Here is a 24,019-nt window from a genome sequence, read left to right on the forward strand (position 1 = left end):
GTTAACTAAGTCAGCCTTGTTGGCCAGGATATACATATTTTTCTTGGCTTGGCTTGCTAAAATAAAAAGATTACAGATCACACTATTTTCTTTAAAGTTAAATCTAATATTTTCCCTTGATTATATGTTCATTGTAGAAAAAAGTTTCTACAAATTACATTGTAGAAATACACAATCCCTAATCCTACCATCCATGTATAACTATTGATAATCTCAGTACATATCCTTGTCTCTTTCTTCTGTGTGTACTGTTGGTATCATTTTATACATGCTGGTGTGAAACTGTTCACTTTCTTTTTTTAACAAAACATCAGATTACAAAAATACCTTTGATGTTCACCCAACTTTTAAAAAGGATATTATTTTGCAATTTTGCTTCCTTATGCCATGTAGGTAATAAATAGGATTTAATCTACATGCAGGGGGTGCCTGGGTGGCTCAGTTGGTTAAGTGTCTGACTCTTGATTTCAGCTCAGGTCATGATCTCACTGTTGTAGGATTGGACCCTGAGTCAGGCTCCACACTGGGCTTGGAGGCTGCTTGGGATTCTCTCTCTCTCCCTCTATTGCTCGTTTGTTCGCTCTCTCTCCCAAAATAAGTAAACTTAAAAAAATCGACATGCTGTAGTCCTACTTTTTAAATCTAAACTTTAGCATCTTTTCAAAATAATGTTATAAAACACTGTTATTATTGTTTGTTTTCCTTATAACAGAGTGTAATAAAATTTACTTTTATCTACAGTGAAATTAAATCACTGTTCTTTACTATCCATTTGGTTAACATGTTTATTATTTTAGGTAAAGTCTGAAACGTTAAGCAAGTTAGGTACCAACTAAGGAAATAATATTAGCAACTTTTATCATCAATGAGGTAAGAAACATACTTTGGAATGCCTCCATCCTAAACATATCAGTGATACTAAATTACAAGAATAAAAAAGATTCCAATTATCACCACATAGCATCAGAAACCATCTGACTCTCCCTCTGCCCATCTGGAGAGCATTTTTAAATCCTATGAACAATTAGAAGCAGCCTCAAAGGCCTCTAGATTAAATGCTTCTTACAAAATCTATTTAACAAGAGGTGAGCCTATGAGTTTATGCATTAAAAAAATATATTTGTGCATCCTATGGCCTTGCTACTCAAAGTGTGGATTCTGGACCATTAGCATCAGTATTACCTGGGAGCTTGTTAGAAATGTAGAATCTTGGGCTCTACTCTAGATCTTCAAGTCCAAATCTGCATTTTAACAAGATCTCTGACTCATTTGTATGCACATTAAAGTTCTAAAGGCATTGCATCGGGAGGTAAAATATATACTAAAGGAATATTTTTCTCCCATCTAATTGTAGAACTTACAAATGCTCCCCAGATGGGCAAAAGAGAGAGTCAGATGGTCTCTTTTCCTTTGCCATATTGATTCTCTATGCAATGAAGTTTACTGTCTTGTGTAGAAGATATCAGACAACCTTGGGTTGAATCCTGCCTTTACCATTTGTATAATCTCTCTGTATCTCAGTCTTCCTACCTGTATAAAAGGAATAATAATAGTATCTCAAACAATTGTGAGGATTAAATGAATTGATACTTTTAAAACTCTTAGAACAATGCTTAGCACATAGTAAGTGTGCTAAGATTCATTAGCAGCATTATCAAAGTCTGAGTTTTGTAAGCCATTATCTTAAAACCTCAAGTCCTACTTTAAGGCTGTTGCGGGTGGAATGGCCCAGAGGCTGGTCAGCTCAGAGAACCTGAGATGGGCAGATTTTTCTGTAACTGAGACCACCATTTAATAGTTTAGTGCCCAAGTGTCATGACCACGGGATTTTAATTACTGACCTTTTATTCCCCCTAACTTCCATTCATTAAAAGCCACAGAAGATTTTTTAGCCAATTCCCTGAAACCTTATTTCTTACTTTGTAAGAAAATAAGTTTTTTGAGTATCATGAGAAGCCACTATTAATATATCTTATTATGTAAATTGATGTCATTGATAGAATCAATTCTGGCACCTCTCCATTCCTCTCTTTACCCCCTGCAAATAACTTAAGTAAAGATGATATACTGAGTGAAATGAAAATGGCAGGAACCTGATTCCATCCTTCACCAAATCATCTACAAGAAAGAAATATGCCAGGCCAAGGAATACTTACCAACTGGAGATTTGGTCTCTAACCTTCATATGGAGCCCTAGAGTACTAGGAGGAATCCTATTGCCTAGGTCACAGCTTCTGAAAATATGCAAATAAGTCACCTAAATATCTTGTTAAAATGTGGGTTCTGAGTAGGGGCTGAGATAGCTGGGTATGGCCTGAGATTCTGCATTTCTAACAAGCTCCCAGGTGAAGTCAATGTTGCTGATCCATGGACCACACTTTGAGTGAGGCCTAGGCTGTAACAGGTTACATCTAAGTAAAGCCAAAAGGATTCTTATCACCTGGGATCTTGGTGTCCACCTCCAGATGTTCTGACTTAATTGGTTTGGGGTTCATGGATGGAAGGAAGAGTCAAAAAGAGATGATTCTGGGAAAGGTTGGACTTTTTACCCTTCTGCATTAACAGTGAAATTCTCCCTTGGTACTGTAATCTAATAAAATATTCTTGCCCTTGACCCTGATCCAGATTTGAAGCAGAGAGTCAACAAGAGTGGGAACCCTTGAGCTTTTCTCAGTGAATAATAACTGCATGCAGTCGACATGGATGTCAAACTGTCTTAATACCACAACCCCAGAGTGTTTTTAAAACATGTTCTTGGGAGAAAACTAGGTTCAGGTATTCAGGAATGCTCATTTGTTTTGACTCTGGCAAAGGGACAACAAAGTATGTATTCACTTGGGGGAACTGTGTGTATATATATATATATATATATATATATATATATATATATATGTATATATATATATATATATATATATACTTCTTTTCTTTCAGGACCTTATCCTCTAGATAGGAAATAAAGACTATATGTGTGCATTAAAGGATTAAGTCAGCAGGTTGGGTTGCTCAAACCCTGTACATTCCAAAGAAAGCCTATCTTTATAGGACTGGCCCTGGGCTAGCTCCTGGGTGACAATTTCTGAGCCTTTAGAATATCCTGCCTGTTAGGCATGTTTTTGTATGCCTGAGGCCCTGGATCATGTTGTATCAGTTTGACCTCTGGGGAGTTGGAGTCTGAGTAGTTAAGGTTCATCCTATGAGCATTTCCTGCCTACCTGACTGATTTGCAGTAATAATCCTGGATACCAAGGCTTGAGTGAGTTTCTATATCTGGCAATATTTCATGTGTGTTGTCACATATCATTGTATAGAGTATGAAGTGCATCCCTATGCAACTCCATTAGGAAGAAACACCTGAAAACTTGTGCCTGATTTCTCCTCGACTTTGTCCCATGCATCATTCTCATTTACTGATTTGAATCTGGATCGTCTCACTATAGTAACCCATAATCAGTTTTTCTGAGTTCTGTTGAGTCTTTCTTGCAAATCATCAAGCCTGAGTGTAGTCTTAGGAGCCATTGATAAACCATGTAATGGACAAGACTAATCCTGGATCTCCCCATGAGGGAGTTTATTTGGGAAGTGATCCAAAAAACAGAAGAGAAAGAAGGAAATAAAGTACATGTTATCAAGCTGATCATCTTTGTAGGTGCCTGTGGCTTGATATTCCTGGGACATTCCGAGGAGCTATAAAATATCTCTCAGAACTGTCTTCCTAAAGCATGGTGGGAGCATTTATCCACCCCACTCCCCATCAGTAATACTGTTTTCAGAAGGATATTAACTCTTTTAAATTGTGAGCATTTAGATTGTAAACTCCTGGGTATGTCTCACCCTGAGGCATCACAGAGGCTCCAGGGCAGAAAGCAAGAAGTAATTGGCAGAGCCTAGGCAGGGTGGTGTCAGAGCTGGGCAAAGCTGGTTGCCATGGTAATGGCTGGAATGAAAGATGACTGAAAGCATGTAAGGCTGAGCACAAGAAATGTTTATTATAGTCCACCCCTTGTACCACAAGATCCATTTGTTGCCCTGCATTAAGTCCAGTCCAGGACCCTCAAGATAGTGGCTGGCCACAATCTCTACAAAAGACTCAATTCAGGAAGGTTAATGGGACAAACTACAGTCACTACTGCTGCACATAGTCTCAAGGCTATAGCTGATATTTATTATCTATCTCTTCTGTCCATTCTAGATTCCTTTCACCCTAGGCCTGCAATGTAGGCCAGCAAAGTGCAAGCTGTAGGAAGCATTCAGAACATGTAAACGGAAATATATTAAATGTGTTGGATGATTGTTAAAACTCAAACTGATACACTGTCTGGCTCTGCTGGGCCCCAGGCATGGGAATGGTTGCTGGTTGTATAAATAATAATTTATTTTGTTATTTGCTGTTACTGAAGGGAATAAGCTGTATCCTCAATGGGTTTTGAGGTGGAAAAAGGAGATTGAAAACTACTGAGCTAGAAAACAACTAATATTTGAAAACTTGATTTAAATTTAAAATTTTCTAGAAAGTAATCTCTTGATTAAATATGTACAACTGATCATCTGTAATTTATGAGACAAAGAAACATTTTTATGCTTACATGAGAATTATACCCTGTCATTTTCTTAGTATCTGCTGGAATCCTAAGCAGTTTCATAACACTGGTCACTAAGACCCTTAATTTATTACAGTTGTCTAAATATATTAACAGAACAAAGTAAAAATGTAATGCCATCCCTATTTAAATAAAATCACCAGAGAGGCTTAGATTTAAGAAAAGCTCAGAAAAAAGAAACACACACACACACACATACATATACCCATGTATACAAAACAGCATTCTCTATTTCTAGTTGAAGTAATTTCCTATTTAAGAAGTTAAAACTCATTTGATGTCTAATATGCATTTATCCAAAAATTTTCATGAAGTCAAGAGTTCAGTCACATTTTCCCTGCCTTATAAATAGATATATAATGAGGGCAAACCTATTTAAAGAAGTTAGGAAGTATATATATATATATATATATATATATATATATATATATATATATATAAAATTATTTTGTAAAAATTATTTTATAAAAAAGTACAATGTGAGGGGCACCTGACTGCCTCAGTTAATGGAGCATGTGACTCTTGATCTCAGGGTTGTGAGTTCAAGTTCCGTGTTGGGTGTAGAGTTAAAATAAAATAAAATAAAATAAAATAAAATAAGTAAAGTAAAATAAAATCTTAAGGAAAAAATAAGATAGGATAAACTATAGAACTCAACCTTTACTATCATTGTTATTATTATTGTTATTCTTATTATTATTCATTATTCAGGTCTATAATTTCTTGTCTAAAACCCTTGGAACTAGATGTATATCAGTTCAGAATTTTTTAGGTTTTTATTTATTTTTTTATTTTATTTTTATTTTTTGAGGATGTGTGATTTTTATTTATTTTTTTATTATGAAATTTATTGTCAAATTGGTTTCCATACAACACCCAGTGCTTATCCCAACAGGTGCCCTCCCCAATACCCATCACACACACCCCCTCCCTCCCACCCCCCATCAACCCTCAGTTTGTTCTCAGTTTTTAAGAGTGTCTTATGTTTTGGCTCCCTCCCTCTCTAACCTTTTTTTTTTTCCTTCCCCTACCCCATGGTCTTCTGTCAAGTTTCTCAGGATCCACATAAAAGTGAAAACATATGGTATCTGTCTTTCTCTGAATGACTTATTTCACTTAGCATCACACTCTCCAGTTCCATCCACGTTGCTACAAAAGGCCATATTTCATTCTTTCTCATTGCCACATAGTATTCCATTGTGTATATAAACCACAACTTCTTTATCCATTCATCAGTTGATGGACATTTAGGCTCTTTCCATAATTTGGCTATTGTTAAAAGTGCTGCTATAAATATTGGGGTACAAGTACCCCTCTGCATCAGCACTCCTGTATCCCTTGGGTAAATTCCTAGTAGTGCTATTGCTGGGTCATAGGGTAGGTCTATTTTTAATTTTTTGAGAAACCTCCACACTGTTTTCCAGAGCAGCTGCACCAGTTTGCATTCCCACCAACAGCACAAGAGGATTCCCATTTCTCCACATCCTCACCAGCATCTATAGTGTCCTGATTTGTTCATTTTAGCCACTCTGACTGGCGTGAGGTGGTATCTGAGTGTGGTTTTGATTTGTATTTCCCTGATGAGGACCCTGATGAGCATCTTTTCATGTACCTGTTGGCCATCTGGATGTCTTCTTTAGAGAAGTGTCTATTCATGTTTTCTGCCCATTTCTTCACTGCATTATTTGTTTTTTGGGTGTGGAGTTTGGTGAGCTATTTATAGATTTTGGATACTAGCCCTTTGTCTGATTGTCATTTGCAAATATCTTTTCCCATTCCATTGGTTGCCTTTTAGTTTTGTTGATTGTTTCCTTTGCAGTGCAGAAGCTTTTTATCTTCAAGAAGTCCCAGTAGTTCATTTTTGCTTTTAATTCCCTTGCCTTTGGGGATGTGTCAAGTAAGAAATTGCTGCAACTGAAGTCAGAGAGGTTTTTTCCTGCTTTCTCCTCTAGGGTTTTGATGGTTTCCTGTCTCACATTCAGGTTCTTTATCCATTTTTAGTTTATTTTTGTGAATGGTGTAAGAAAGTGGTCTAGTTTCATTCTTCTGCATGTTGCTGTCCAGTTCTCCCAGCACCATTTGTTAAAGGGACTTTTTTCCATTGGATATTATTTCCTGCTTTGTCAAAGATTACTTGGCCATACTTTTGTGGGTCCAATTCTGGAGTCTCTATTCTATTCCATTGGTCTATGTGTCTGTTTTTGTGCCAATATCATGCTGTCTTGATGATTACAGCTTTGTAGTAGAGGCTAAAGTCTGGGATTGTGATGCCTTCTGCTTTGGTCTTCTTCAAAATTACTTTGGCTATTTGGGGCCTTTTGTGGTTCCATATGAATTTTAGGATTGCTTGTTCTAGCTTCGAGAAGAATGCTGGTGCAATTTTGATTGGGATTGCACTGAATGTGTTGATAGCTTTGGGTAGTATTGACATTTTAACAATATTTATTCTTCCAATCCATGAGCACAGAATATTTTTCCATTTCTTTATATCTTCTTCAATTTCCTTCATAAGCTTTCTATAGTTTTCAGCATAGAGATCTTTTACATCTTTGGTTAGGTTTATTTCCTAGGTATTTTATGCTTCTTGGTGCAATTGTGAACGGAATCAGTTTCTTTATTTGCATTTCTGTTGCTTCATTATTAGTGTATAAGAATGCAACTGATTTCTATACATTGATTTTGTATCCTGTGACTTTGCTGAATTCATGTATCAGTTCTAGCAGACTTTTGGTGGAGTCTATCGGGTTTTCCATGTATAATATCACGTCATCTGCAAAAGTGAAAGCTTGACTTCATCTTTGCCAATGTTGATGCCTTTGATTTCCTTTTGTTGTCTGATTGTTGATGCTAGCACTTCCAACACTATGTTAAACAACAGCGGTGAGAGTGGACATCCCTGTCGTGTTCCTGATCTCAGGGGGAAAGCTCTCAGTTTTTCTCCATTGAGGATGATATTAGCTGTGGGCTTTTCATAAATGGCTTTTATGATGTTTAAGTATGTTCCTTCTATCCTGACTTTCTCGAGGGTTTTTATTAAAAAAGGATGCTGAATTTTGTCAAATGCTTTTTCTGCATGGATTGACAGAATCATGTGGTTCTTATCTTTTATTTTATTAATGTGATGTATCATGCTGATTGATTTGCGAATGTTGAACCAGCCCTGCAGCCCAGGAATGAATCCAACTTGATCATGGTGAATAATTCTTTTTATATGCTGTTGAGTTCGATTTGCTGGTATCTTATTGAGAATTTTTGCATCCATATTCATCAGGGATATTGGCCTATAGTTCTCTTTTTTTTGCTGGGTCTCTGTCTGGTTTAGGAATCAAAGTAATGCTGGCTTCATAGAATGAGTCTGGAAGTTTTCCTTCCCTTTCTATTTTTTGGAATAGCTTGAGAAGGATAGGTATTATCTCTGTTTTAAATGTCTGATAGAATTCCCCTGGGAAGCCATCTGGTCCTGGACTCTTATTTGTTGGGAGATTTTTGATAACTGATTCAATTTCTTTGCTGGTTATGGGTCTATTCAAGTTTTCTATTTCTTCCTGTTTGAGTTTTGGAAGTGTGTGGGTGCTTAGGAATTTGTCCATTTCTTCCAGGTTGTCCAGTTTGTTGGCATATAATTTTTCATAGTATTCCCTGATATTGCTTTATTTCTGAGGGATTGGTTGTAATAATTCCATTGTCATTCATGATTTTATCTATTTGGGTCATCTCCCTTTTCTTTTGAGAAGCCTGGCTAGAGGTTTATCAATTTTGTTTATTTTTTAAAAAACCAACTCTTGGTTTCATTGATCTGCTCTACAGTTTTTTTAGATTCTATATTGTTTATTTCTGCTCTGATCTTTATTATTTCTCTTCTTCTGCTGGGTTTGGGGTGTCTTTGCTGTTCTGCTTCTATTTCCGTTAGGTGTGCTGTTAGATTTTGTATTGGGGATTTTTCTTGTTTCTTGAGATAGGCCTGGATTGCAATGTATTTTCCTCTCAGGACTGCCTTCACTGCATCCCAAAGCATTTGGATTGTTGTATTTTCATTTTCATTTGTTTCCATATATTTTTAAATTTCTTCTCTGATTGTCTGGTTGACCTATTCATTCTTTAGTAGGGTGTTCTTTAACCTCCATGCTTTTGGAGGTCTTCCAGACTTTTTCCTGTAGTTGATTTCAAGCTTCATAGCATTGTGGTCTGAAAGTGTGCATGGTATGATCTCAATTCTTTTATACTTATGAAGGGCTGTTTTGTGACCCAGTATGTGATCTATCTTGGAGAATGTTCCATGTGCACTCGAGAAGAAAGTATATTCTGTTGCTTTGGGATGCAGAGTTCTAAATATATCTGTCAATTCCATCTGTTCCAATGTATCATTCAGGGCCCTTGTTTCTTTATTGATCCTGTGTCTAGATGATCTATCCATTGTTGTAAGTGGAGTATTAAAGTCCCCTGTAATTACCACATTCTTATCAATAAGGTTGCTTATGTTTGTGATTAATTGTTTTATATATTTGGGGGCTTCCATGTTTGGTGCATAGACATTTATAATTGTTAGCTCTTCCTGATGGATAGACCCTGTAATTATTATATAATGCCCTTCTTCAGCATTTAATTTAAAGTCTAGTTTGTCTGATATAAGTATGGCTACTCCAGCTTTCTTTTGACTTCCAGTATATGATAGATAGTTCTCCATCCCCTCACTTTCAATCTGAAGGTGTCCTCAGGTCTAAAATGAGTCTCTTGTAGACAGAAGATAGATGGGTCTTGTTTTTTTATCCATTCTGGTACCCTATGTCTTTTGGTTGGAGCGGTTAGTCCATTTGCATTCAGTGTTATTATAGAAAGATATGGGTTTAGAGTCATTGTGATGTCTGTAGGTTTCATGCTTGTAGTGATGTCTCTGGTACTTTGTGGTCCTTGCAACATTTTACTCACAGAATCCCCCTTAGGATCTCTTGTAGGGCTGGTTTAGTGGTGATGAATTCCTTCAGTTTTTGTTTGTTTGGGAAGACCTTTATCTCTCTTTCTATTCTGAATGACAGACTTGCTGGATAAAGGATTCTTGGCTGCATATTTTTTCTGTTCATCACATTGACGATTTCCTGTCATTCCTCTGGCCTGCCAAGTTTCAGTAGATAAGCCTGTCACTAACTAGTCTTATGGGTCTCCCTTTGTATGTTAGAGCATGTTTATCCCTAGCTGCTTTCACAATTTTCTGTTTATCCTTGTATTTTGCCAGTGTCACTATATGTCTGAAGAAAATCGATTCGAGGTACGTCTGAAGGGAGTTCTTTGTGCCTCTTGGATTTCAATGCCTTTTTCCTTCCCCAGATCAGGGAAGTTCTCAGCTATGATTTGTTCAAGTACACCTTCAGCCCCTTTCTCTCTCTCTTCCTCTTCTGGAATTCCTATTATACAGACATTATTGTGTTTCATCACATCACTTAGTTCTCTAATTCTCCCCTCATACTCCTGGATTTTTTTTATCTCTTTCTCAGCTTCCTCTTTTTCCATAATTTTATCTTCTAATTCACCTATTCTCTCCCCTGCCTCTTCAATCCAACCTGTGGTCGCCTCCATTTTATTTTGCACCTCATTTATAGCATTTTTTAGCCCCTCCTGACTATTTCTTAGTCCCTTGATCTCTGTAGCAATAGATTCTCTGCTGTCATCTATACTTTTTTCAAGCCCAGTGATTAATTTTATGACTATTATTCTAAATTCTTGCTCCGTTATATTGCTTAAATAGTTTTTGACCAATTTGTTAGCTGTCACTACTTCCTGGAGTTTCTTTTGAGGATAGTTCTTCCATTTCATCATTTTGGGTAGTCCCTGGAGTGGCGCGGAACTGCAGGGCACTTCCCCTGTGCTGTCTGGAGTAACTTGTGTTGGTGGGCAGGGCCACAGTCAGACCTGATGCCTGTCCCCAGCCCGCCGTTGGGGCCACAGTCAGACTGATGTGTTCCTTATCTTCCCCTCTCCCAGGGGCAGGACTCACTGTGGAGTGGTGTGGCCCATGTCTGGTCTACTTGCACACTGCCAGGCTTGTGGTGCTGCTTTGATGGGATCTGGCATATTAGCCAAGGTGGATCCACAGGGTGCATAGGGGTGGGAGGGGCAGGCTTAGCTCTCTTTGCCTCGCTTTGCCCCTGCAGGAGGGGCCCTGCAGCATGGGAGGGAGACAGACCCGTTGGAAGGATGGATCCACAGAAGCACTGTGTTGGGTGTTTGCCTGGTGCAAGCAAGTTCAGTGACAGGAACTTGTTCCCTTTGGGATTTTGACTGTGGGATGGGAGAGGAAGATGGCGCTTGCCAGTGCCTTTGTTTCCTGCAGAGCTGAGCTCTGTCTTCCGGGGCTCAACAGCTCTCCCTCCCATTGTCCTCTAGCCCTCCCACTCTGCGAGCAGAGCTGTTGACTTTTAACATTCCAGATGTTAAGTCCCGCTGGCTGTCAGAACTCATGCCGTCTGGCCCCTCTGCCTTTGCAAGTCAGACTCAGGGGCTCTGCCTTGCCGGGCAGGCTGCCCCTCCACCGCCCCGGCTCCCTCCCGCCAGTCCATGTAGCGGCACACCACCTCTCTGTCCTTCCTACCCTCTTCCCTGGGCCTCTTGTCTACGCTTGGGTCTGGAGAGTCCCTTCTGCTAGTCTTCTGGCGGTTCTGGGTTATTTAGGCAGATGTGGGTGGAATCTAAGTGATCAGCAGGATGAGGTGAGCCCAGTGTCCTCCTATGCCGCCATCTTCCCTCAGCACCTTATCTTTTTTAGGTTTTTAAAAGTAATACCACATATTTACAATGTATTACAAAACAACTGCCATTTGGTCTGGGAAAGAATCCTGCAATGAATAAATAAATATTTACACCACAAAATGTTGGAAATTCACACTAAATGGTATAATGATATAAATAAATGGCTATGAGTAGTCTTTACATTTCAGGCCAAATTTTGCTACCAAATTAATTTAGCTTATGTCAGGTTTCACTGCCAAATGAGTTATGAAAACTATCTTGAGGCTTTTTGGATTTTAAAATTGTAGTTATGAGTTTGTGGACTCTTATTATTTTCATTTTATAGCTCAAGCTTGTATTAAAAAGGGCAAATATCACCCATGCCCAGAATGTTTGCTCAGTGTCAGTGCTGAAAGGCCCCACATATGGTGGAAAGGAAATGTTTTCTTCTTAGATCTGGTTTGAATCAGATTAGAGAAAGTCACCTACCTTCCCTGAACTTCACTTTTCTCATCTATAAAATAAGTATAGTAATTCTGCAGACCCTTGACATTCCACAGGATGGATTTTTGAGATCTTATAAAAACTAAAAACTTGTGAATCTCACTAGATAAAATAATTCCCTCACAAAATTTAATATGTTTTTAGTGAACCCAGTTACTTATCTACTAGCTAATCTGTTGCCACTTACAAGTAGTGAGACTGTCTAAATAGAGCTTATAAAAAATGAATATTCAAAAAGCAGTTGGAACAAATTACCATTGTTGGTTTGTTTCACTGTCTCACAACATCTCTTAATCACTTATGTGGAGACATGCTTTATTCTTTATATGCAGCTGAATCTTGCCTTGGGCATGACACATCCGTGAGAAAAGTCCAAATACAAAAATAAAATATGAAGCTTAGCTAGGACTTTTGATGTCATGAAAAAACAGTGTTTTTGAAGGTCTCTACTTGAAAAAAAAATCTATGGAAAGTTTTGAAAAGAGTAGTCATTAAATGTAGTAATTCAATAATTTGAACTTAAAATTTTCCCAAGATATTGAGGAAAATAGTAAATAATTTTTAGATAATGGCTACTGAAACAAGGGAAAGTTAAATACTTAAATCTGCAGAAAACTCATTCATAAAGCAAACTTTTAAAAACTTAACATTTGGGGGCATCTGAGTGCCTCAGTGATTGAGTGTCCAACTCCTAATCTCATCTCAGTTCAGGTCTTAATCTCAGGGTTGTGAGGCTCCATGCCAGGCCTGAAGCTTACTTAAAGAATAAATAATTAAATAACTAAATGAGAACTTAAAATTTTCATGTCTAAGTTATTTGTATTTCTTGTACAAAAAAGGCACTTAGAAATAGACATGTCACTGATGTTGTTATTTTTAATATAATGCATGACAGGCACATAATTTCAGGTAGTTTTGAGATATTTAAGAGTCCTTCATTTAAGGAGTTACAGGATTTGGGGACTGTCTAGAGCCATTTACATTTACCATAATCACTTAAAATTCAACCAAGCTTAAGTTCAGTTCATGAATCTAGAGTTGTACAGGATAAAGTTAAATAATTAGGAGGCCCGGAGAATGTCATTTTTGGTATATAAGATTCAAAAAGGAGTCAAGTGAATTTTAAGATTTTGCAATTAATAACGAAAAAAGCAGCACTTCAATTCTATTTCAGACTTAGGGAATTAAAATGACTCTCATGAAATCATATCCTCATGAAGTAGAAAGTCACAGAATTAATCAAACCCTGGGAAGAAAAGAGACATTATCCACTTGATATCTTTATAAGTTTGAAATGAGTACTCTGTGTGCCTGGAAATGAAAGTCTGGCTGTCAAACATACTAAGAGGAGACAGGACCCTTCTCTGTCCCAAGAGAATGTTAATAATTCTTAGAGATGATACTTAGAATGAATTATTTTCTCTGAGCTGTCCTCTGACATAATAAGAAAGATCAGTTATCTTGTATGACTAGGTCTAGATGATATCCTTTTTGGACTGTCCTTACTGTGGTTTTTAAAAATGGCAACCATTGGGGCGCCTGGGTGGCGCAGTCGGTTAAGCGTCCGACTTCAGCCAGGTCGCGATCTCGCGGTCCGTGAGTTCGAGCCCCGCGTCGGGCTCTGGGCTGATGGCTCAGAGCCTGGAGCCTGTTTCGGATTCTGTGTCTCCCTCTCTCTCTGCCCCTCCCCCGTTCATGCTCTGTCTCTCTCTGTCCCAAAAATAAATAAACGTTGAAAAAAAAATAAATAAATAAAAATAAAAATAAAAATGGCAACCATTATAGATGAGAATGCTAATAGTTGGCAGTTGTGGTATGACTAATAAATATAAAAACTAACTTCTAACAAATAATAACAAAAACAATACTTTAGAAGTCTGTATCCAAAGATAATGTTTCTTTCTCATTTACTCATCTATTATGTGAGCAAGTTATTTAGTCTCCTTAAGAGATTGAAAATACTGCTAATGATTTAATAAAATTTGATTACAATGTCTTTACATAGTTTTCCATATTCCTGAGATAATCAAAGTGCTCAGAGGAAAAGAAAAGTTGAGTTGTTTATGAATTCTATTTTCTCTCTGGTAGATTCCCCATTTTTCTTAAATGGTACAACTGATACCATCAAAATTTCTTAAGAATTAGTCTGGGGGCACCTGAGTGGCTCAGTCAGTTAAGCCTCCGACTTCAGCTCAGGTCATGATTTCACTGTCCGTGAGTTTGAGCCCCAAGTCAGGCTCTGTGCTGGCAGCTCAGAACCTGGAGCCTGCTTCAGATTCTGTGTCTCCCTCTCTGTCTGCCCCGTCTGCACTCCCACTCTGTCTCTCTCTCTCTCTCTCAAAAATAAAATAAAAACATTAAAAAAAAGAATTAATTTGTATCAGAATTACCTGAGTTAGTAAATAAAAAAAAAAAAGCTCTAAATGGCTAACATTTCCTCACTCTTAAGACTTATTTCTCTCTGGGATAATCAAATTATGGGACAATAAGGGAGTTATATTAGTGAGTTTAACAATGATATTCTCTACTACAAGAAGGATGGTGTTTTTGTTTGCTTGTTTTTATACCACACGCATCAAGGATAGTTTTTAAGGAGAAATTGTGTATAAGACATTGATACTTTATTATCTTTTAGGGCTGTGAGGCAGTTATTTGCTAAGTAATACCTAAGAAAGAGATTATAGTTGTACCATAATGAAATACAATGGCTGGTTCAACAGCTTAAATATTTGGTTCATTAAAAAAAAAAGTACACATACATTTTTTCAACTCTTAACTTTTTTTCCATTTTATAATGAATATTTCAAGCACACAGGATTAGAGAAAAAGTTCAATGAGCACTCAGATATTCATTTCCCAGCTACAAAACCATCAACTCATGGCCTCTTGTTTCATCTAACTCAACCTTAATTCTGTCCCTCCCACCAACTGGATTATTATGAATTAAATTCCAGATAGTATTTAATTTCATTTATAAAAATATCTAAATATCTCTAAAATATAAGCACATTAAAAAACATATAACTCCAATGCCATTATCATCTTCAAGAATAATAATTTTAGGGAAGCTAAAACAAAGAAAGATTGATACCAAAAGCTGGTGAGCGTATGGAGAACTAGAACTTTCATACATTGATGTTAGGATTACAAAATAGCATAATGACTTTGCACCCTCTTATAAAGTTAAATATATATCTACACTATAACCTAGCAAATTCATTCCCAGGAATTTACCCCCAAGGAAACAAAAACATATATGCACAAAAAAACTTGTGCAAATTCATAAGGTCTCAAACTCGAAACCATTCAACTATCCATAAACAGAAGAATAATTTTTTTAGAAAGTAGAATATTCATACAATATAATGCTACTGAGAAACAAATAGGAATGAAATACTAATATATGCAACAATATTGTTGGAGTTCAACAACGTTTTGATATATGCCCATTAGAATAGCTGTAATCAAAAAGACAATAACAAATGTTGGCAAGGATATGAAAAAACTAAAATCCTCATACACTGCTCTTGGGAATGTAAAATTATGTACCACTTTGGAAAATAGTTTGACTTTTTTTTAATGTTTAATTTATTTTGAGAGAGAGGGGGAGAGTAGAGTTGGGGAGAGGGGCAGAGAGAGAGGAGAGAGAGAATCCCCTCACAAACCATGAGATCATGACCTGAGCCAAAATCCAATTGGGCACTTAACCAACTTAGCCACCCAGGTGCCCCAGTTTGACTGTTTCTTAAAAAGTGAAACATAAATATATCATATGATGCAGTAATTCATCTTCTACTTATCTACTCAAGATAAATGAAAACATAAGTGAAAACAAAGTCTCAAGTGTAAGTGTTCATAGCGGCATTTTTCCTGCTAGTCAAAAAATAGAAACAACCCCAAATACTCATCAACAAATGAATGGATTGAAGAAATGAATGGATAAACAAAATAAGGTATGTCCACACAATGGAATATTATCTAGCCAAAAAGGGAATGAGGTACAGATCTATGCTATTATATTAATGAAACTCAAAAATATTGTGCTAAGTGAAAGAAGCCAGACCCAAAGGACCACATAGTGTATGATTCAATTTATATTTTTTGGATTTTCGAGAAAAGGCAGATGTGTAGGATGGAAAATAGATCAGTAGTTGCCTGTATCAGGTGTGGGTATGGGAATTATATGAAAATGAGCATGAAGGATCTTATTCAGCTGATGAAAATATACTAAAACTAGATTATGTAATTGCACATCTAGGAAAATTTACTAAAAGTCATTCAACTGTATACTCAGAGTGGGTGAATGTAATGATACGTAAAAGAAGTCGTATACAAAAGAGTATTTTCATGTACGTTCTTTTCACACGAAGTCTAAGAATAGGCAAAATTAATCAATGGTGCCAGAAGTGAGAAATTGGTTGCCCCAAGGTAAGAGTGGGGGATTATTGTCTGCAAAGGAATAGGAGGAAACTTTATGGGGTGATGAGAATGTCCTACATCTACATCTACATCTACATCTACATCTACATCTACATCTACATCTACATCATCTACATGTTGTTTTGGGTGGTAGATATCCAAATTGTTAAAGGAGATACAATTGTTAAAATTTGACATACTGAACACTTGAGATCTATGTGTTTTGTTGTAAGTAAATTATATATTCACTAAAAATATAATAATAATTCCTTAATACTACCAAATATTCAGTTCTGAGCCCCCTAATTGTTTATTTATATGTAAGTGATTTGGGGGTGCCTGGGTGGTTCAGTCGGTCGAGCGTCTGACTTTGTCTCAGGTCATGATCTCGTAGTCTGTGAGTTCAAGCCCCGCATCAGGCTCTGTGCTGACAGCTCAGAGCCTGGAGCCTCCTTCAGATTCTGTGTCTCCTTCTCTCTCTGCCCCCACCCCTCTGCTCTCTGTCTCTGTCTCTGTCTCTCTCTCTCTCTCAATAAGTAAATAAATAAATAAATAAATAAACATTTAAAAAGTTTATATGTAAGTGATTTGTTTAAATTGTTTTCTAAACAGGGGTGCCTGGGTGGCTCAGTTGGTTGAGCATCCAACCTCAGCTCAGGTCATGATCTCACAGCTTGTGAGTTCGAGCCCCACGTCAGGCTCTGACAGCTCAGAGCCTGAAGCCTGAGCTTCAGATTCTGTGCCTCCCTCTCTCTCTGCCCCAGCCCACTCACATTCTGTCTCTGTCTCTCACAAAAATAAATAAACATTAAATTGGTATTTAAACAAATTCCACACATTGCCCTTAATTGGTATGTCTCTCAAGCCTTTTTTTTTTTTTTTTTGCCTCAAAAAAAACCTAACAAAACTGATTTATTGGTAGTGTGTTTTGCACATGCATTTCATTTACTCTGTCTTTAGTACCTTTCTGAGAAATAATTTACGTATATAATAAAATGCAAAGTATTCAGCATATAGCTTGATGATCTTATAATATGTACATGTATTTCCAATTATAAGAGTAATTTAACCACATTGTACAATACATGAAAGTGAGAGAAAATAAAGTAAAAACAACCACAATCACCATTTTGGTGTATGTTATGCGACTGCCTCTTCTTCAGTGAAATAATATATGTAAAATACATTATCTAGTATTAGTGTTTGTATTCGTATTCGTATTCCACAGGCATATAATCCTGAGGAAATGGTCAAATTTGTAGCTACAAATCTTAGTAATACAACCATATTGCATTTTGAAGCCCCAAGCATACCATCTGATTCTACTCTATCATGGTCATACCTAAGACGTAATTAGGAAAAGCATACACATGTGAGCAGGAGCTTTTGTGTACTATCACTTGTCTTCTGAGGGATTGACTTCTTTCTCTAGGGTATATGCAAACCTGCTCAAATTTTCCTGAGGATTGCAAAAATCTTTGTGTTGGTTTCACGGGGAAAGATACTGAATTATTCCACACACAGATCCATACTCACTTTCCAGTAATTTTCCAGTTAACAGAAGGATTGTACAGGTCTCTCCTTTGACATTTTCAGGTTGTAAACTGAGTATGTTTTCTTGAAAATGAAGTCATGTCCCAGCATATGTTTTGATCTACTCTTGTTGCAAGCTGACTTACTCCATGGGAGGGTTTTTTGAAAACAGTTTCCATGTACCACTTGAGGCATTGATCTTTCTGCAATCTCATTAACGCCCATGTAAATGCCAGGTCTTGCTGAGGAAGAAGAAACTATGTTAAATGATGGGAACCTTGAGGTTTGGGTATTACTTTTACAAGCAGCAATTTTTCCTGGTTTGGAAAAGGTCAGAGAATTTCTAAGTGTGCTCTTGTGGGTGGGGTGGGTTAGGACACTGCTGTTCCTTTTCCTGAAATGTAATGAGATGCAATTGATCTGTCAACAAAAATGACTTTCAGAGGCTACAAATACAATAAAATCAAATCAACACAAACCAGATTATCCTAAAGTGACTTTTGAATAAAAGTGGTTATCCTACTTTCTAAATAGCTTTGAAAATAATACCAAAAGGATGAAAACACAATCAAAGGTAACTTAATGTTCTTAAAGTTTATGAGAGCCTTTTCAAAGAATGGTGCAGGAGCAATTGGACATCCATCCATCCATCCATCCATCCATCCAACTGGACAAAACCTTGACTTAAACCTTACACCTTATGTAAAATTTAACTTAAAATTAATCACAGACTCAAATATAAAATATAAAACTACAAAAGTTTTAGGAAAAAACATAGGAGAAATATTCAGAATTTAGAGCTAAATGAAAACTTCCTTTCAGATGTGATACCAAAAGCATGATCCATAAAAGGAAAAATGTGATAAGTTGGACCTCATCAAAATTAAAACAAAATTAAAATTCTGTGGGGTGCCTGGCTGGCACCAGTAGAGCATGCAACTCTTGACTTTGGGGCTGTGAGTTCAAGACCCATGTGTGGCATGGAGTTTACTTAAAATAAAAAATTTTTTTAGAAATTAAAACTTTTCCTCCATGAAAGGTCTTGTGAAGAGGATGGAAAGCCAAGCTACAGACTGAAAGGAAATATTTGTGAATTACATATTCAACATAAGACCCTGTATCTAGAATATATAAAGAACTTTTAAAACCCAACGGTAAAAAAAAAAATTTAACTGGAAAAATGGACAAAAGACATGAACACACATTTCATTGAAGAAGATATACAAATGGCAAATAGACAAATGAAAAGATGCCCAACATCAATAGCTATTAGGGAGGTGTACGTTAAAACCACAAGAAGATATCGCTATACACCCATTAGAAATAAAAGCTAAAATAAAAGATATTGATAACACTAAATACTAGAAAAGATACAGAGAAACTATCACTCATTGCTCATGGGAAAGTAATATGGTACAGCCACTTTAGAAAATAGTTTGTTAATCTCTTACAAAAATTAAAGAAGTGCTTAACAATTCTTGGGCATTCCAGAGAAGTGAAAAGTTATGTCAACACAAAAACTTGCACACAAATGTTCATAGCAGCTTTATTCATAATAATCCTAAACTGGATGTCCTTCAACAGTTGAATGGTTAAATAGAATACCATAAAAGGAACAAACTAATGATATATACACAGCTTGGATGGATCTCAAGGAAATTATTGTGTTTAAAAGATGCCATTATCCAAAGTAACATACTATATAATTCCAATTATGTAACATGTTTAAAATAACAATATAGAGGATGAACAGATGGTTGCTAGGGTTCACAATGAGACTAAGGGTTGGGTATGGCTATAAAAGGGTAGCATAGGGAGGCTTGTGGTGATGGAATTGTTCCGTTTCGATTCTGGTGGTGGTTAGATGAGTCCATGTCAAACTGGCAATATCTGAATAAGCCCTATGGATTGTACTAATGTCACTTTCCTGATTTAATATTTTACAATAGTTATGCAAGATGCTGCCTTTGGGGGAAACTAAACAAAGGACACGTAGGACTTTTGTATACTTTTTTTTTGTGAAAACTTGTTGTTAATCTATAATTATTTCAAAATAAGAAGTTAAAAAAAGTTATGGGTGCTAAAGCCATGCGTTTATTGAGAAGTCTGGATGGCAAAAGACCATTGTATTAGTTTGTCCCACATCCTTCTTCTGCCTTCCCAAAGAATTGGTGGGTCTAGGTCTTGAAAGTTTCATGGAAGAAAATGAATTCTCCTTTTTTTTAAAAAAAATGTCCGTTCTTCCCATTCTCAACATTGCCACCCTTCATTGTGAATTTTTTAAAAAATGGAACAAAACTTTAGAAGTTTTCAAAACCCTCTCTTCTATTTGAAGACGTCTTTTCCTCCTCTATGTGTTTATCATCACCAACACAGTAAAACTTTGTTGTGCACCTATTTTGTGCCAGTCACTACTGAAATTTTTAGAAACCCAACTTAAACAAAATAAAAATGGAAAATTTTGATTTTCCTAATTCTGAACTCCAAGGGATGGACCTGGCTTCAGGTACAACTGAATGCCAGCATGTGTAACAATTCAGTCTCTTCTCTTTTTTTTTCTCTCTCCATTTCTCATCACTACTTGGTATCATTCTAAGATAGTCTCTCTCCATGTAACTCACATGCTCTTTATATGTCAGACTCACAGAAAAAGAGGAAGCCTTTGCCATATACCCTGTGCTAATCCAGGGATTGACCCTTGAATTGTGTGAGATTTTCACAGAAGAGGGAAAGGTTGGTTTTTCAAAGGAAGGGATGTTGTGCAGGCAAAAAAATTATACACTCTTACGAATAATAAAAACTCGACCTTTCAAAGGTCAGTTGTTATTCCAGGTCTTCCAGCCAGCAGGTGGTGCTGCCGTGACTCAAAGCCAGTTTGTCCACTTCACTGCTCGAGCTCTCAGTCCTGAGATCATGCTGCCTCCAAGAATTCTTGCTCCCCTGGTTAGGTAATTCCGGTTCCAAACAAGATTTCTACATTTATTTTTATTTTCTACCATGTTTATTGAATTTTTTTTTAAATTCTAGCTTCTGAAGTCTCTCAAACTGAATAGAACAGAATAGGGAATAGAACCCAGGATGAGGGGCGCCTGGGTGGCGCAGTCGGTTAAGCGTCCGACTTCAGCCAGGTCACGATCTCGCGGTCTGTGAGTTCGAGCCCCGCGTCGGGCTCTGGGCTGATGGCTCAGAGCCTGGAGCCTGTTTCCGATTCTGTGTCTCCCTCTCTCTGACCCTCCCCCGTTCATGCTCTGTCTCTCTCTGTCCCAAAAATAAATAAACGTTGAAAAAAAAAAAAAAAAAGAACCCAGGATGATTCTAAACAATGCTTTATACAGTGCAAGATCTCGTTATCATTTCCATATAAGGTAAGGGTGTATCACCATTTATATAGTAAATATATGCTTAAAGTTATATAATATTATAAATAAAAGTTTTATAAATCAGATTATTTCCTTTATTCATTTATATATATTTTTAGTGCCCACTATGTGCCAAGCACTCTTAACAACACCAAGAACTAGAGACAATAGAACAATATGAAAGTGAATATAAAATAAGTGTTCTTCAAATGATAAAGAAGGTTAAAAATCCTGACTTGGGACTCTCTTTCTTATAAAGGGAGGTAACTGTAATCAAACCAACAACTATGCTAACAGATTATCTAGTATGGTCTATCAGGTGGTAGTATGGTAGTAAGTGCTAAGGAGAAAAAGTAAAGCTGTGTCAAGGAGATAGGAAGTGCTGAGAGGAAGAAGAGTGCTATTTATTATCAAGTGATCGGGGAAGGAAGACATCATCAATAAGGCAGCATCTTACCTGCCTCCAATGCTTTGCCCAGTATAGAATTAATGATGTGGTAGGACAGGACAGGAGTTGGAGGCAAGTCCTTGATATATTTTAAGAGAAAGAAAGTACAAGGGGATAGAAGGGTGAGAAAAAGAAGTTCAAGTGGGTTTTAATTGACCAGTGACAATTGCCACAAATCAACCGTTGGCAACTGAGCCAACAGACATTAAACATATAGATGTCATGACAGAGAATACCAGGGGTGACCTGCTTGGAAACCTACTCAGTTAAGGTAGTGATTGCCTTACCTTTATTTTTCAGTTTTCTCTAAGAAGCAAATATATCATCTTGTCTACTGCTTTGTCCCTGTAAGCTGTTTTAAAATTCTTAAATTAGGGTTGAAACTCAGGAAGATTGAACATAGCTTCTATCTGAAATCGTATTAATGGGTGACAACATAGAAAAAGGACCCATGACTAGTTTTTGAGAAAAAGGGGATTTGATTACAAATGAACAGAGATGCGACATTGGCTAATTTTATTCTTTTCAGAAATGTCTTAAGATAATATCAACTAGTATTTAATGTAGAGCAGTATGATATACATATATATACAACTTTCAGCATTTCATATGTGCATGGCCCACTTAAAAATCAGAGCTAAAATTATTAGAGACACTACAGATAAAACAAGTAGTGATTACTCCTTTATGATACTGAAAGGTCACTTATTTTTATATTCAGAAACTCACTCCAGGTCTCTTATGATTATTTTAACATTTTTAAAAGATTAAATTATACCATTTTTCCCTCTTTATTTCTTTCAATTATCTTTGACCAAATGCAATAAGATTTTTTATTTGAACATGCCTATGTAAGGAAATTGTGTATCTTTTCATAAAAGCCAGGTATCTTTAGAAAATACAATAATGGTTTGATTCATTTTTAAATAGATTGGAAACCAATCCAGTGATTCAAAAATGGTTATACAATTTGCTATGTAGAAATAATAAAATTTACTTTATCTGCCCTTTTATTTTTACAGCTATCATTTAATTTTAGGTTCTGTTTTTACAAAACCTCATATGTCTGGAAGTGTTTGTTTTTCTGCCAGCTTTGCCCTGATGTGATTCATAAATATGCCAAGAAAATCTAATAAATCTTTCATTAGTATGTATTCATATTTTAATTGCAACTTAAAGAACAAAGAAAAGATTCTGCCTTCAACTGATTGAAATTTTTGTATCATCATGTTTCAAATTACCAATAACAGTGCTGCTTTTCTGTAATGGCTTTACCTTCAGAACATCTATCATGTGAAAAATCTAGCCTGGTGGGCATTGATGTAAGTGCAAAAAGTTATTGACTTTTGCCTTTTAAAAAATTCTCTTATTACTTTTCTTGAAAGGAATTTATCTTTAAAGTCTTTAAGATAAACCTGTGCTGCTTTCAGTCTGCATGTCAACCTTCCCTGGACTGTGCTGAGAGAATTCACAGACAATATTTCCACCCACAAGTGCCTCCAGACTTCAAGAGATTGAAGAGATGAAGCTTAGCGCCTTTTGCAAAACAAAACAAAACAACTTTAGATCAATAAAACCCCAAAACATTAGCAAGAATGTTGGACATACAAAATTTTTATTGGCCATCAGTCCACATCACAGTCACCGTGGGCATTAGAAAATACCCTTAATGGGAAGGACTTTTAATAATGTTGCTTATCATTCCTGAAACTGCTCAAAATTAATTTTATCAAGTAATTAGAGAAATAAGAAAAGCTTCCTTCTCTTATAAAAGATGTTGTATTTCTTAAAATTATGTGAGCTGCTGTGTCATTATCAAGGCAGTTAATTATCCTACAACAGAAATTCTTAAAAAATGTAGATATACTTGGTCTCTGGTCCTTTATTTCTTATATTCATTGTTCTTCTGTTGTCTTCTAGAAGAGTTTTTCCTAGAGTGGTTCCTCAGAGCAACATGGTTCATCCAAAAGTCCTTCTGAGTCAAGAGATTTTCCTGGAGGCAGAGAGGTTGATATCTACATAATTTGAAGAGATAGCTGGGTAAAGGAATAATTAGGATTATTGGAGTTACTCTAAAACTTGTGAAATATTAGTGGTCAAAGGGAAGACAAACTTGGTTATAAAATGGGAATTTGATCCAGATGCCAAAAATGTTTGTGGAGAGAGCTGAAAGTTATCCTTGTCACTAAATAATAGATGCTATCTTCTGAACCAAAAGACCCACAGTCATTTGGTCACTTTTCTGCCACAAGTAGCCATCTCCTCTTGAGCCTCAGTCTGCAGCACTACAACTGGCTTCTACCCTGAATCTTACTCGGAGACCATAGGCTAAATTGGGTCTTTGGAGTCGTTGGCTTTTTTTTTTCTTAATTTTTTATTTTATTTTTTTAGTGAACTTATCTTTTCACCTTTTAAAATTAATTAATTAATTAGTT

General features: G+C 36.5%; 1 protein-coding gene across 1 annotated transcript in view; it reads left to right on the forward strand.

The window, feature by feature from the left end:
• The window catches only part of LOC147581987 (uncharacterized), a 155,217-nt gene that overhangs the window by 126,591 nt on the left and 4,607 nt on the right, over positions 1-24,019 (forward strand). The window contains exons 5-6 of the mRNA XM_086702978.1: positions 20,805-20,845; positions 21,077-21,142. The gene's annotated coding sequence lies outside the window, so the exon portion shown is untranslated. The remainder of the gene's footprint in view (positions 1-20,804; positions 20,846-21,076; positions 21,143-24,019) is intronic.

The sequence above is a fragment of the Puma concolor genome, chromosome B1, assembly GCF_028749965.1.
Source record: "Puma concolor isolate L17-30 chromosome B1, mPumCon1.1.hap2, whole genome shotgun sequence".
In the NCBI taxonomy this organism is placed as follows: Eukaryota; Metazoa; Chordata; class Mammalia; order Carnivora; family Felidae; genus Puma; species Puma concolor.